At 38.8% G+C, this 16,281-nt stretch overlaps 1 protein-coding gene across 1 annotated transcript in view; it reads right to left on the bottom strand.

Annotated features, from left to right (window-relative positions):
• Positions 1–16,281, bottom strand: part of RYR3 (ryanodine receptor 3) — a 3,250,282-nt gene that overhangs the window by 471,109 nt on the left and 2,762,892 nt on the right. The gene's annotated exons all lie outside the window — the stretch shown is intronic.

Below are 16,281 nucleotides of genomic sequence, written 5' to 3'. Positions count from 1 at the left end.
CCTGACAAGACTGCACTTGGTTTTGTGGCCTTGAAGTTGGAATATTTATATTTGGTGGTAAAGATGGCAGAGTAACTGCCTTCTTCCATCATGTGGGAAGGTAAGAGGGACTGTGCCCTGATACACTCACTAGGTTTTTGTATTAATGGAGTAATGTTTGTGATCTTTGGGTCATGCTATTAAAATGTCAGGTGTTTTCATGTCTTGATCAAGTAATCATTCTTCTAAGATTCATCATTTGAACAAATGTGCCTAATCTAATTTAGTAGCCTATGGGTTTTGAAAATCTACAGTTATCATATCTAAACACTTGCTAAACAAACTGGCATAATCAGCAAATAAGGTCTATTTTCTAAACAGTATATATTTTAATGATTATGTAGTTTGTATCTATTGCCAGAGAACCTTACTACCCAAACAGTACACGGTCTAGACATATAACTTAAATCATTAAGGCTGTGAGTTACTAATGAGTCTCATGCTGTGCTCTTGTTTTTTTATCAGTCTTCACTTGCACGTTGTGTGACCCTGAACAAATCTCAACTGTTGCACTGTTATACTAGGCACAGTACAACCCATATATTTAAAACTACTGCAGAAATGATCATGCGAGTGTCCAGGCTTTTTCACTTCCACAAAGAAGGAGAGGAAAGTACCTGAAGTCAGTACCATCTAGCAAGAGTAACTTCACAACAAGTCACAACACCATATAAAAACCAAATCCAACAACAACCGAATCAAAGAGGTTGAAATCTACCTCAGCAATGCATAATCCGGGGGATGGCAGGTGGGTGCTGCCACTGAGGCAGTGAGCAATTCAAACATTTACTGTCACAGGTAAGTAGGACTTGTGGAACTGCATTACGTTCATCGTTACCAATGCCTCAGTGGCATTTTGGGTTGATTCCCAAAGCTTACTTTACCTGGGTGGTGGAAGGATAAGGAAAAAGGGGTCCCTGGAGAGTGGTCTTAGTAAAGCCTGGAAGTGGAAAAAGGAATCCAGTTTGTAATTCCTTGTGAAGGCATGAACAGTGTACCAGGTAGCTGCTTCTCGAATGCTTCTAATGTTTACTCCTTTTCAATATCGGACCAAAGAGGATAAGGCCCTAGTTGAGTGAGCCTTCAACTTACCTGGAAGAGATTTACTATAGTGAGAGTAACAGAAAACTACAGCAGAGGACAACCATTATGCAATAGTTTGCTTAGAGACAGACTGACCTTTCTTAGCCCCCATATAGGAGACAAATAGCTGTTCAGCATTCCTAAAGGGCTTTGTTCTATCAAAGTAGTACATGAGTTGACTGTGCACATCCAAAATATTTAGAAACTTTTCTATCTTTTTTGGATCAAGATAGAACACTGGGAGACTGATGGTTTGACTCAAAGTAAAGTCAGAACCCTGTCCTTGAAAAATCAGATAGCACTGGGCCACCATGGGAGTTTGCAGCTCACAGACTCACCTTGAAGATGTCAGAGCAATAATTAAAACAGTCTTCCAAGTAATGAACTGTAATGTGGCCTGAGAGACAGGTTCAAAAGGAGGTAAGGTCAATTTTCAAGAACAAAGTTGAGATCCCAGAGGGAAGGAATTTGCTTTCAAGGAGGTCTCTTGTACAACACTTCTTTTATAAACTGAGTAAGTAACAAAAGAGGGGGATCCATGGACAGAAAAGCTGAGATGGGTACAAGATGCATTTTCATAAAAACATATGACAAACCATCACTAAATAACTCACACAAATATTTCAAAACCAGAGGGATTGAAACCCTTTCAGGACCTGTGTTTGCTAGGCACCACCTAGAAAACCTCTTCCACTTGTAAACATAAGATTTTCATAAGATTTTCTAGTTGCAGGTTTTCTTGGAACAAATACTTAAACGGTATCAGATAGAATTATCCATGCTGTCAGTTGCAATTGCTCTAAGTTGGGGTGTACTATTTATCCCTGATACTGTGTGAGCAGATCCAGTCTGTGAGGAAGCTTATGGTAATTGTACTTGGCCAGTAATACTAAAAGAGAGGAAACAACTTTGCCTGGCCCAAATGGGGGGTTCCACAATGATCTTCGGTAATCCTTTCTGAATCTTTAGAAATACCTTGGGAGTTAATGGAAAGGGTAGACGTGCATACAGGAACATTCCTGACCATGGGAATTATACAGCATCTCCCTTCCAAGCATGGCTGTAAGGATGTCTTGAACAGATTTTTTTTTTAGTTGTCAGTTTTGAAAGGAGGTGAACAGATCTACCTGAGGTGCTTCTCATATCTGGATCAAGTCCTTGAAGACCTCTACATGCAGCTTCCACTCATGAGGGTCTGTCTAGGGTTTGCTTACTCTGTCAAACACTTTGTTTTGCTCTGATAGAATGTATGAGGTTCGAAGAGTCAGAGAATGCAACAGAAACAGGTCAAAGGCCATCATTGCCAACAAGCAAAAAGGGTATGACCTTGTACCTCCTTGCTTGTTCAGGTGCCACATTATGGCAGTGTTGTCTGTGATCATTAGAAGAGGACTTGGAATCCAAAAGTGGTGAATAAGGCATGAATCACTGGCAAAATCTCTTTCACTTTTATATATTTTGGAGTGTCCTGACCTACAGGCCTTGCACTTGAACAACACACTGCTTCCCATACAAAATCTGAAGAGTCTGTCTGAACAGACTGGAATGCGGTCTGAAGAAGGAAAGAAAGAAAGAAAGAAAGAAAGAAAGGGATTCCTAGATTCATAGCTTCATAGGTATTTACTAGGCTAACAACCACAAGGGACATTTTAAGCCTAGCCATGCATCCCAAATCTATGACAAGTTCTAGTACCCTTGATAAGTGTAAGCAGAGGCCTGGGAGATGAACCATTTACAGGTTGCCTGTGTCCATTAGAGACATAGGTGCCAAACCAGGGATGAATTTCCCATTTCCTATCCAGTTGTCCAAGTTGCACTTGAATTGAGTTAGTGAGGAACTCTATTTCACATGGATGGGTTAGCCTGCATCATAGATGGGGTAAACTCAGGGATACATACCTATCTCTCCAGCAGGTCCTATATATATCACAGTCAGCGTTTAAATCTTTAGAATGGGTAATTATGGTGCTGTTTGTTTTGTGGATATGCAGGAGGTCCATCAGAGTGGGGTCTGACAATGCCCTGTATGCCAGGCATAGATCTCCTCTCAAAAGCCTGTAGGAGACAGAATACAGGGATAGGGTCTTGAGGCGGTCTGCATAGGACATATTACTTACACCCTGTATTCTTTTAGTGAGGAACCTCTGTGGATGTTCTAATTGTTGGATATGCCTGGTTAGGTACATACCAAAGGGGGCACTGTACTCAATGACAGGTCTGATAAATGCTGAATACAGTGGAACAATGACTTTCTTGGACTTAGCTATCATACTTTTGTTTATAAGTTGCGCAACATAGAATGATTTCCTCATCACTGTAAACACGTGATGATCAAAGGCTAGTTTACTATCTATGTGTGTCCCTAAGTCCCTGACTACTGGGTCAACTCTAAGGGGTATGTTGTCAATATGATAGTTACCAGGGATGCACGACTTCCAAAAGGATACAATTATGCATTTCTTGGCATTTAGTTTTAGTCCATGGCTCTGACACCAGGATTATTTATATCGCTCTGTGTAAAAACTGTAACGCTTTTTATGTGGGTAAAAGCGAAAGAAGAATTAAACAAAGGATTTACGAACATACATATGATATCAGAACATCATGTGCCAATAATTCTCTGTACAAACACACATTAATTTGTAAAGATTCTAGTTTTGAATTTTTTGTTGTTGAAGTAGTACCCATTGACCCGAGAGGTGGAATGTGGGAAACATTATTGGAGTACAGAGAACTATTTTGGCAGATTACTTTAGAATCAAATAAATACCCTGGAATTAATGACATGTTTTCTTTAGCACCTGTTTTAAAATTAAGGGCAGCTAAATTATAATAGTTTTATATAAGTGTTATTTTTTAAAAAAGTTTTTAAATTAACATTACAATATTTTATTTTATTTATTCCTTTTAAATATTAGAAGTTGCAATATCAAATTATGCCAGTAGAGTGTAGTATTGTTTACTTAATAACTTGTTCATTTTATAAAATTTAATATAAAATTTTGTGAAAGGTTTTAATTATGATCATGTTTTAATAAGTATTTATTAAATTTAATAACATATATTGGTTATCCACTATGTAGACAGGATATTTGTGATTTTTAATGTTTATTTTATCATTGAGAATGGCACATTTTAACTTTACATTTATCACTATGTAATTAATTAACCTTTCTAATCTATTGGTTGTAGGCGTTGACTCAATTGTATTTAAGTAACTGACAAGTGGTTTAATGTGTTTTTGCATTGTCTGAAGAAGGTTTGACGAAACGTTTGATGTGATTTTACACTGCGTACTGCGTACTTTTTGTGTACTGTGGATTGCTGTCGTGTGTTCACAAGCCCTATTAAACCTTTCATTTTGAGCCTTTCGTTTTGGAACTGGTGCTTTGTTTTTGCTTATTTGTCCAGCCGGCACCTTCCTATTGATATTTTTATTTGTTCAGCATGGATGCCTCAACGACGAGCGCTCAAGAGGGTGAGGGCAGAAGAAACGAAATTGGTGAGCTGCATAAGCTGATCGGACAGCTAACTCAGTTAGTGGGTCTTCTGATGCCAGTCAGCCAATCCGTGGCGACGCTTTTGAACTCTATCTCTTTGCCTGGGAACCAGGAAGCTTTGAGGCGTATTGCTTCGAATGAAGATACGCCCGTACACATTGATAATGGGGAAAACAACGTAAATGAGCAGGACGAAACCAATTTGGATATATTGAATGACTTTCCATGTTTTTCTTTCGATGACACTCAGGACAGGCGTCCTTTGCCACAACGGCGTGCTGTTAGTAAAACAAAGGACATGACCAATAGACAACGGTCTAAACAAGGTACTGATACTTTATTTAGCGAAGTAGTGAACGTCAAGTTTGATTTTTCAAACAAAAAGAATGTGACTACTGCTAAAGGGAACTTTAACCAAATGACTAATGAACTACATTTCCATTTAAATAAGTATAAGATGCTTGAAATGGATAATGCTTACCTTAGGCACTGTTTAAATTTACAAATAGTGCCTAAAGGTTTAAGGGTAAGCAAGTACCCAAACAATGTATACGAAGGAACTGATTTTTATAATAACTTGGTAAAGGCATTTGATAATTGTGGTTTTGCGATTATGGAGGCCATAATTTTAAATAATGAAAATGAAATGTCTAAACTGTCTAACACAATTGAAGAAATTAACAAAGCAGTAATTAATGACCTTTTGTTTACCATAGAAGAAAATAGAGCTAAGTATAAAAGATTATTAAAGGACATTGAAACTCATTGCATAGAAGTGCAAAACAGGAAATTTGGTAAAATTGATAGGGACATGTATGAATATAAAAACAAGGTACAATACCCCAAACCTAAGTTTTGGAACAGGAAGGTTAACCTGGATTTACAAAATGAGAATGAGCGAGTTGTAATACATGGTAGTCCTACACATGCAGATGAGGACATAGATTTGGAAGAGTTTCCCCCTTTGCGTAGATCTGAGAGGTTGATGCAGAAGGAACCTGTAAACTATAATTCAAAAAACTACACACGGAGGGGGGGGCACCCATCTTGGAGGCACGAACAGTGGAACCAATATTAGGGATTCTAAATGAAGGTAAAAAATGGACATATAATGATTTTAATATATTTAACTATTCAAATACTACACTCACTACGACACACTTTGAAGTTTTTTCCAAGGGTTTTGGGTTTATACCACAACGCAGGACTAATTTGTTTAAACTACTAGTTGATATAAAACTATTTATTAGAAAGAAAAACTTGGAAATATTTTTAAGGGCAACAATACTACAGGCACATGCGACGAACTAAGACGCAAGAGTATATTTAATCCCCCTTTACACCCCCAGTTAAAAAACTTTGAATTAAAAATAGAACATGAATTGAGAAGATCTTTGACCCAACATTATGTCCGTCCTAATTTATCTGACAACGAGGAGAAAATCTTGGAAGCAGTGAGTAGGGATAGATCCATCAGGATTATGAAACCCGATAAAGGTGGGGGGGTTGTGTTCATGGATCGTTTTGTGTACGAAGGAAAGATGTTAAATATTTTGAACGACACAGATAAATACAGCAGGACCTCCTTGAATGAAATTCACATTGCATACAATAGGATACGGGGACTATTGCAGGACCTATTACTGGAGGGATCTATTGACCAAAAAACTTATAATTTTTTGACTGTAACAAAACCTAAAATACCTTGCATTTTTGGGATTCCAAAGGTGCATAAAGATTTAAACGACCCACCTCTTAGAGCTATTGTCTCCTCTGAGGGATCTATCACTGCACCTCTAGCTAAGTATATTGATGTGAAGATTAAGCATTTGGTAAACGAAAACAAGAATATTTTAAAAGACTCATGGGATTTTCTTAGAAAAATAGAAACCTCTATGTACAAAGATACAACAGGATTTGGTACTTTGGATGTTATAGATTTATTTACAAGTATCCCACATGAAACTGGTTTAACGTGGTTTGAAGAAATGTTACTACCTCTAAAGAACATTTCCCAAAGTGATTTTACCACTATTTTAGTCCTTATGGAAGTTGTTCTAAAGTACAATTTTTTATTCTTTGAAGGTGAATATTATAGGCAGACTAAGGGAGTTGCCATGGGGTCTCATTGTGCACCCACGTATGCAAACATTATTATGGCATACTGGGAGAATAAGTACATCTTGATTCCAAGGTTTTTTGACAAGTGGACTTTGTACTGTAGATTCTTGGATGATTTATGTTTTTTCTGGAAAGGTACAAAGGATGATTTTGACACATTTGTGGAATACATCAATGGGACAACACATTTTCTCCAATTCACAAAGAAATTTGATGCTAGAGAGGTATGTTATTTGGACATCAACATTACCAAGGCTGACGAAACATTTGTTTCTAAGGTACATAGAAAGGAGACATTTTCAAACACTTATTTGCATTTTTCTAGCTCCCACCCGTTTCATCAGAAAAAAAGTGTACTGAAGGGACAATTAGTCCGAATATGTAGAATGACCTCAGACGATGAAATTTTTATGAGGGAATGTGAAAACTTGTATAAGATGTTCACACAAAGAGGCTACCCAAAAGTATTATTTGAAGATATAAAGAACGAAGTCCCGGAGGGGAGAAAAACTAGATTTGCACCAATACTTGGCAAGCCAGAGGTTGTAGTGGGAACACAATCATGTGGGGGCCCCACAGACGGTTTCATTTCGGGTCTTATTACCACCTATGACGGTCAATCAAGTATAGTGAAGAAAATCTTTGAAAAGGAATGGATCAATTTTTCTAAGGTCTCGGACCTTGGTCACATTTTTGAACATGACATAAAATTTATTTATAAGAAAGGTAACAACATAAAAGGAATTATAGAGACGGGTTCTAGAGGAACTACTGATAAAAGAAAGAAAAAAGCTGGGGTTTTTAAATGTGGTGCCTGTAGGTATTGCGCATATTTAAAAACAGGTAATAGCTGTCATTTGGTAGCAAGAAATAAAACTTTGGTATGTAAATCCTTTGTCAACTGTAACACAAAAGGGATTATTTATATCGCTCTGTGTAAAAACTGTAACGCTTTTTATGTGGGTAAAAGCGAAAGAAGAATTAAACAAAGGATTTACGAACATACATATGATATCAGAACATCATGTGCCAATAATTCTCTGTACAAACACACATTAATTTGTAAAGATTCTAGTTTTGAATTTTTTGTTGTTGAAGTAGTACCCATTGACCCGAGAGGTGGAATGTGGGAAACATTATTGGAGTACAGAGAACTATTTTGGCAGATTACTTTAGAATCAAATAAATACCCTGGAATTAATGACATGTTTTCTTTAGCACCTGTTTTAAAATTAAGGGCAGCTAAATTATAATAGTTTTATATAAGTGTTATTTTTTAAAAAAGTTTTTAAATTAACATTACAATATTTTATTTTATTTATTCCTTTTAAATATTAGAAGTTGCAATATCAAATTATGCCAGTAGAGTGTAGTATTGTTTACTTAATAACTTGTTCATTTTATAAAATTTAATATAAAATTTTGTGAAAGGTTTTAATTATGATCATGTTTTAATAAGTATTTATTAAATTTAATAACATATATTGGTTATCCACTAAGTAGACAGGATATTTGTGATTTTTAATGTTTATTTTATCATTGAGAATGGCACATTTTAACTTTACATTTATCACTATGTAATTAATTAACCTTTCTAATCTATTGGTTGTAGGCGTTGACTCAATTGTATTTAAGTAACTGACAAGTGGTTTAATGTGTTTTTGCATTGTCTGAAGAAGGTTTGACGAAACGTTTGATGTGATTTTACACTGCGTACTGCGTACTTTTTGTGTACTGTGGATTGCTGTCGTGTGTTCACAAGCCCTATTAAACCTTTCATTTTGAGCCTTTCGTTTTGGAACTGGTGCTTTGTTTTTGCTTATTTGTCCAGCCAGCACCTTCCTATTGATATTTTTACATATTACTTACACCCTGTATTCTTTTAGTGAGGAACCTCTGTGGATGTTCTAATTGTTGGATATGCCTGGTTAGGTACATACCAAAGGGGGCACTGTACTCAATGACAGGTCTGATAAATGCTGAATACAGTGGAACAATGACTTTCTTGGACTTAGATATCATACCTTTGTTTATAAGTTGCACAACATAGAATGATTTCCTCATCACTGTAAACACGTGATGATCAAAGGCTAGTTTACTATCTATGTGTGTCCCTAAGTCCCTGACTACTGGGTCAACTCTAAGGGGTATGTTGTCAATATGATAGTTACCAGGGATGCACGACTTCCAAAAGGATACAATTATGCATTTCTTGGCATTTAGTTTTAGTCCATGGCTCTGACACCAGTTGTTTGTCTGTGTCAGCCCCTCCTTGAAAACATTTGTGTCAGTGTGAGACTCAATGGCAGCTCCTAATTTGCACTTCAGAGACAGTTGGTCCCTCCACCACTGAAGTGTCTGTTTCACAAATCCTAGTACCAGTACCTGGAAATCCAAGAGATGAAGGTGCTAGGTTCAACAGTTTCTCAAGCACCATTGAATTTTAATTTACTTTTTTGCCTTTGTTGTCCCACTAGGCAATTAGCCTCTTTTCAAGAGAGACCTGAGGTGGCATTTATACTACTAGGAGAAATTTGGCTAAGGCATCTGGGAATTTCCCCTTTTCGTTATGATAGATGCCTTGGAACCTTTTACATCCATCTGAGCTGCCATCAACTCAGGCAGATGGGGTCCTGGTTTAACAACACACTCAGGAGTGCAGGACCCTCTTATGCTGCACTGCAGTGTCAGCAGACAATCTAGTTGGTGTGTGAATAAAATCCACAGCCCTCTGCACCAAAGTTAAGTATGCTACCTGTTATGCCACTGACTGCTTTCTTTCCCATGTGTAGTCTGGCAAGTGGTATCATGAGGATAACTGATGCCATGAGGACTAGAATTTTGAGGAACATTGCCCTGATAAGTCAGAACTTTGTCTTCTGGCAGGAAAACCATCATTTTACTATGTCTATCCAACACACCAGGAAAACATCCTACCAATACACACACTCTATGACCAAACACCTAACACACTCAAAAATAAAATATCCCTAAGATACCATAAGCAATTTACTATGTATATAAAACATATCCTAAACACCCTCTATAAACTAGCAGTCCCTCGAAACATCCATCCAAAACCTGGTCCTCCCAAATCCAACCCAACCACAAACCCTAGTCCAAGCAACACCCCCACAACTCAACTCCTAGCCAACTGGAAAACAACAGACCTGCTTATAATGTCCCTAAACATCAGAAGCATATGCAATAAAATCCAAGAACTACATGACAGCATAAGCATATATTCCTCAGATATTCTCTTCCTAACTGAAACCTGGCTCAAATCTCAAATCAAAAGTGAGGAAATACTTCCACCTGAATACAACATCCTTCGCATAGACAGATTGTCCAAAAAAGGAGGTGGTGTAGCATTGATATTTAAACACCACCTCAATATTCAACTCCTGAACTCATCTACCCCTCACCACAACAATGAAGAAATCCTTTATGCCACTCTCAAACTAAACCCAAACAAAACAATAAATATCATAAGATGCTATTTCCCACCAGGGCAAAATATTACACCCCTAGAAAATCTCCTGAGCTGGGCTACTCTATCTCTACCCCAGGAAACCATCATTCTCTGTGACTTTAACTGGCTATCCTGTAATAACAATCTCCCATCCATTCATCTTAATCTCCATGGGTTCACTCAACTCATCCAATCCCCTACCTGAATCAACAAAAACCCCAACAATCATACCTTACTTGACTGGATCCTAGTCAACAAAGCCCCTCACTCTTACCTAGCAGGCTGCTTACCTGACAGTCTTAGTGACCACTCCCCCACTTTCCTAATTTGGCACCACACACACAGTCTCAAGCCCTTTATCCACAGGCAAATATGGAACAAGTCCAACTTCAACCCCAACTCCTTCATCTCCTCCCTGCAAAAAATTAACTGGTCACCACTAAAATACCTCAACCTAGATGAGGCTGTCCACTTCTTCAACAGTACCTTCCTCTCCATCCTAAACACCCATGCTCCTGTAAGAAATGACAAAGTCAGATCCAGGCATGCCCCATGGTTACAAAAGACCACCAGAACCCTAATGAAATCCAGAGATAAGGCCTGGGAGCACTGGCGGCTAACAAAAAATAACTCAGGCAATCATTCCTTGAACTGCGCAATAAAGCCAAAAAGCATATAAAATTAGACAAATCCCTCTACTATAACTCCACCCTAAACTCTACCAACCAGAGCCCTAAGCAATTCTGGTCCACTATTAACACTATCCTCCTCCCAGGGAAGGTTGATACCCTGCAGCCATCCATTCCCCCCTCCTCCAGCAGTATTGCTGAATCCTTCAACAAACCACTGAAACTATAACATCGCTAAACAAACAACACTTCCCTACAACAACCCCCCCCAAACTTCTACCTCTAAACCCCCATTCCTCTTCTTCACCTCAGTACCTACCTCCAACATGAAAAGACTATTGTCAAAACGTAAACCCACCAAATTCGCAGCTGACAACCTCTCTTCTGAATACTTGAAAATTGCAGCTGATACACTAGCCTACCCAATATCTATTCTAATCAACCATTCCATAACAGAAGGCTATGTTCCCTCGATATGGAAAATATCCCACATCATTCCCCTCCACAAAGGCACCCCTTCCACCGACCTTTCCAATTACTGCCCCATTGCTGTCCTCTCTCCTCTCACCAAGATACTTGAAAAATGTATCAACACCCAGGTCTCCAACTACCTCCTAGCTAATAATCTCCTCTCTAAACCCCAACATGGTTTTAGGCCATATCACAGCACTACCTCCGCTCTGCTCACCATCACCAACACTATACTTCATCACAAAAACAATGGCATCTTCTCTATTGCCGTATTTCTAGATCTCTCAAAGGCCTTTGACATGGTATCTCATGAGCTACTACTCTACATTCCCCAACCTCTCCTTCTCACAATCAGCTTGCAACTGGTTCCACAGCTATCTACATGGATGCCAGCAATCAGTAATCTGGGATGATAACCTATCACCTCACCTCCCAGTTACTCTCGGAGTTCCACAAGGGTCTATCCTTGGCCCTCTGTTATTCTCACTTTTCACTAACAACCTACATACTGCCACCACACAAGCATCTCTTACACAGTACGCAGATGACTCTACTCTCATCTGCTCTGCCCCCACTCTACCAGAACTACAACAAATCACACAGGAATCATTCTCTTCTTTAGAAAGCTGGGTATCCAATGCTCAGCTCCTACTCAACCTAAGTAAGACAAAACTTCTCCTGTTCCAACCTTCCAAAGCCACCCAAAACACCCCCTCTTCAACATTCTCGCCAAAGACAATACCATCATCTCTCCATCAGAACACAAAATTACTCGGTGCGGAAATTGACAACAAACTTAGATTTGACACCCACATATCTCTCACAATAAGATAAGTTCACAAGAAACTTGGCGCATTATATCGAAGCCGCCAATTCCTAACCAAGGTGGCTAGAATCTCCATAGCCAATTCCCAGCTAATCTCCACCCTACTCTATGCATCCTCCATACTTACCAACCTTAGACAGACAGACCTACACAAGCTGGATGCTTGTTACAGCAAAATTGCTAAATTTGCCACTGGAACCTCCTACCGCAGCCATCATTGTATCTCCCTTAAAAAACTAAACTGGCTAGAACTCCCACAACTCCTTCACTTTAATCAACTCACCCTCGCTCATAAACGTATTAACCACTTCCTTAACATCCCTTCCCTTCAAACCCTTCTCCAACCCTATCACTCCACTAAGCCCCTAAGATCAAGCAACAAAAATTAACTCACTGTTATCAAACCCAAAAACTCAGCAGGAGAAGCCATATTTTTCATGTACCATATCTAAACATTGGAAGAATCTTCTACCCTCTAAAACTACTCTACCTTCCAGCAGCCTTTTCAAGACTGCACTCAAATTCCACTTAAATTAGCACTGGCTTTGTCCTTGTTCTAATCCAGACTAGCACCCACCTTACCCCCCCACCTAGACTCTTAATCCAACTATATTACCGCCACTACTAACCACAGTCAGAATTAGCTAGTTGTCTTTACATACTTTAAAATGTTGTCTGACAATTTTGTTACTAATATTATAAATGACAAGAAACTATCTTAACTTGCAACATTTACTGTATATACTGTTGATAATCAATATCTTGTTATTGTATTAAAGCCAACAACCTGTAATGTTGTTTACTATTGCTGCAGCTTTGTATCTCTATTTATCATGTACATGATGTGGAGCTTTTCTCCCTGGGCATTCGCTGAAAAAGGACCTGCATCCAGTCGGAATTTCCCGGTAAACAAATGTAAATAAATGAATAAATAAATAAATGAGAAATGACTTTTGAATCTTCAATTTGAAACCCGGGTGAGAAAGGAGGGATATGACTTTGATAAGTTCTCCAAGCTCCTGGATACAGAATCTGCACAAATCAGCAAGTAGTGTAAATAAGGAAAAATGAGGATGCCTGGGGCTCTGCAATAGGCAACAGTAAGGGCCAGGCACTTTGCAAATACTCCAGATAGAGTCAGTAGCCCAAAGGAAAATGCAGAAAACTGGTATTGTAAACTAGACACAGCAAATCTCAAACATTTCTTGAAAATGGGAGCAATAGGAATAACATGATAAGCATTCCTGAGGTCTGGAATCAGCATGAAAAAGCTGTCTGGAAGCAGTGCTAGAGCAGAGTGTAAGGTGAGCATTTTGAATTTCAGAACCTTAAAAAAGGTGTTTAAAAAGGAAAAATCTTGGATGGGTCTATAGGAGTGTTCCTTTTCTGGTATCATAAAGATTCTGGAGTATGGTCCTCTTCCAAGATGGCTGCACACTGAGCAACAACTTAACCTCAGCTTCTCCAGTGTGAAAACAGAAACTGAGAAACAACAGTCAGTGATATTGTAAACCTGAGTAAAATTCACTTCCTGGCTGGTAAGTACACTGCCTAGATGCCTGCAAAGAAGAAACTAAGAGAACCTGAAAGAAAGTCAACTAGAAAAGGTGAAGAGAAAACACACTGACTGTGAAGCATCCTGCAGATGTTCAGCAAAAAAACAGTTCAAGCTCCAAGTTTGGTGCAAGACATGTCTTCCAGTAATTTAGAGGAAAAATAAATCAAATGTGCTCACAGATGATTAAAATAAATGAAACACTTAATGAGTATATCAACTCATATACCAAAAGGCTTTAAAAAGCTTTAAAAAAGAAGTTATGAACTCACCATAACGTTCCATCTGTGTTGTATATTTTCATTCTTCCTCACCTTATGGGTTTGGATCCGATGCCTCAGATCCAACTCGGCCATTACAATAGTTTGTGGTAACCAAAAATATCTAGTGCTTCTCCCTCACCCATAATGTTTGCTAACAGAAGTGGAAATATCAGAAGTATCCAGAGAGACCATATCTGGAGCTCAGTAGAAGGTAGGTTCCCACCTGACACTACCCACTCAACTAGGAGTTCAAAAGTAGGGGGCTGATAGGTGGGGAGTTGAGGAAAAATGAAAATAGACAACACAGATGGAATGTTATGGTGAGTACATAACTTCTTTATCTGATGTTGCAATTTTCATTCTATCCTCAACTTATTGGACAATGTCCCCAGCTACCTTAGATCCTGGGTGGACTCAAGGAAGGATGTTTCTCAACACCATTGAATCTAATGATGCTCTACTCCTGGAGACCAGATCCAATCTATAGTGAGAAACAAAAGTATGAGGAGTAGCCCAGGTTGCTGCTGTACCAGTTTTATTCATAGAGGCCCTAGTTTGAAAAACAGAAGTAGCCATTGTTCTAGTAGAATGGTGCTCATAAAGATTTTGGCAATGCCATGTCCAAACGGTCATAAATGAAAGTAATGCAACTGGTAAGCCATCTGGACAGGGTTACTTCGGTGACTGGTTTACTCAATTTAACATCTGAGAAAGAAACAAATAATTGGTCAGATTTCCTGAAATCCTTGGTTCTATGAAGGTAAAAACACAATTGTCTGTGAACATCTAACAAGTCTTTGTTCGCAAAATTTGGACAAAATACTGGTAAATTGATGGACTGATTGATATTTGCCTCTGATACCACTTTTGGTAAAAAAGGTTAGATTAGTATGGAGAGATACTCTGTCTTTGTGAAAAATCAAATATGGTGATTTAGAAGATAAGGCTTGAATTTCTGAAATTCTTTTTGCAGAAGTTATGACTATCAACAGTCTTCCAAGAAAGAAATTTGAGATTGTACTTAGCTGCTGGCTCGAAAGATTGGTGTATAATAGCCTGCAGCACTAAATTTAGGTCCCAAGGGGGAGTAGGATCTTTATCCGGGGCTTTAAAAGGAGAGCTCCTCTTAAAAATGCTTTGCAGAGTTTATGTGAAGCAACTGAGGAACCTTGCAAACCAATGTAAAAATTGGATATTGCTGCCAACTCAACTTTGATAGTTGAAGAACAAGACATTTCATTGAAAAGTTGGGTTAAAAAATTAAGAACATCATGAATCAGAGCAGAGACAGGATCAGTATTATTCTGTAATGCCCAGTGAATGACTCTTTTCCATTTACTGGAATACAGCTTACGTGTAGGTGGTCTATGAGTAGACAGAAGTATATGTCAAACTGGAGAAGACAGCATAGGTTGTCTGGCTATTAGTGCAATTGGAGAAGCCAGGATGTCAGCCTGAGATTGCGTATGTCTGAATGAATAATACCCATTGGGTGAGACAGAAAGTCTGGACTTTGATCCAGAAACCACAGTCGATGAAGTTAGTGAGGTCATCGGAAGGGGAACCAAATCTGTTGAGGCCAATATGGTGCAATGAGGATTACTTTGCTCTTCAACATGGCTTCTTTCTGTAGAAACTTCAGGATTAACAGAGTTGGGGGAAAGGCATAAAGGAGACCAGGGGGCAATTATGAAGAAGAGCATCCCTTGGTAACTCCCCACTTGGAGGGATCAGTAGTTAATGCATTTGTAGTTTAGGGGTGAGGTGAAAAGGTTGCAGCAAAGCTGACCCCATTGACAAAATATCCTTTCCATCACACTGATTGAGGGAACATTCATGGGGTAAAAGAATGCACCTGCTCAGCTTGTCTGCTATCACACTGGACTTCTCCAGAATTTGCATTTCTATGAGAAAGCTGTTGGAAGAGTTCACCCATTGCCACACTCTGAGAGCTTCTTGACACAAAGGGTAGGATCTGATTCGCCCTTGTTTGTTGATATACCAGACTACTGACATGCTGTCTGTCTGAACTGCAATCATTCCTAATAGAAGAGCATCTTGGAAAGCCTGCAAAGTTAAAAGCACTGCTCTCATGTCTAGAACACTGATATGCAAATTGGTATTTGTGGGGAACCAAGTGCCTTGGACTGTTTTGCCCAGAAAGTGCCCCCCCACCCTAGTTGAGAAGTGTCCGTGGTCCCTGTGGCATTGGTCTGGGGAAGAATAAATGGGTGACCTTGTAGTATCTGATCTGAATGAATCTACCATTTGATATAATTTTTGATCCTTACTTGAGTCGACATTGGTTGTTGAAGGATAGAC

The sequence above is a fragment of the Protopterus annectens genome, chromosome 6.part0 (assembly GCF_019279795.1).
Source record: "Protopterus annectens isolate FY-2018-M chromosome 6.part0, PAN1.0, whole genome shotgun sequence".
NCBI lineage: Eukaryota > Metazoa > Chordata > Ceratodontiformes > Protopteridae > Protopterus > Protopterus annectens.
This window is presented reverse-complemented; position numbering and strand designations above follow the sequence as displayed.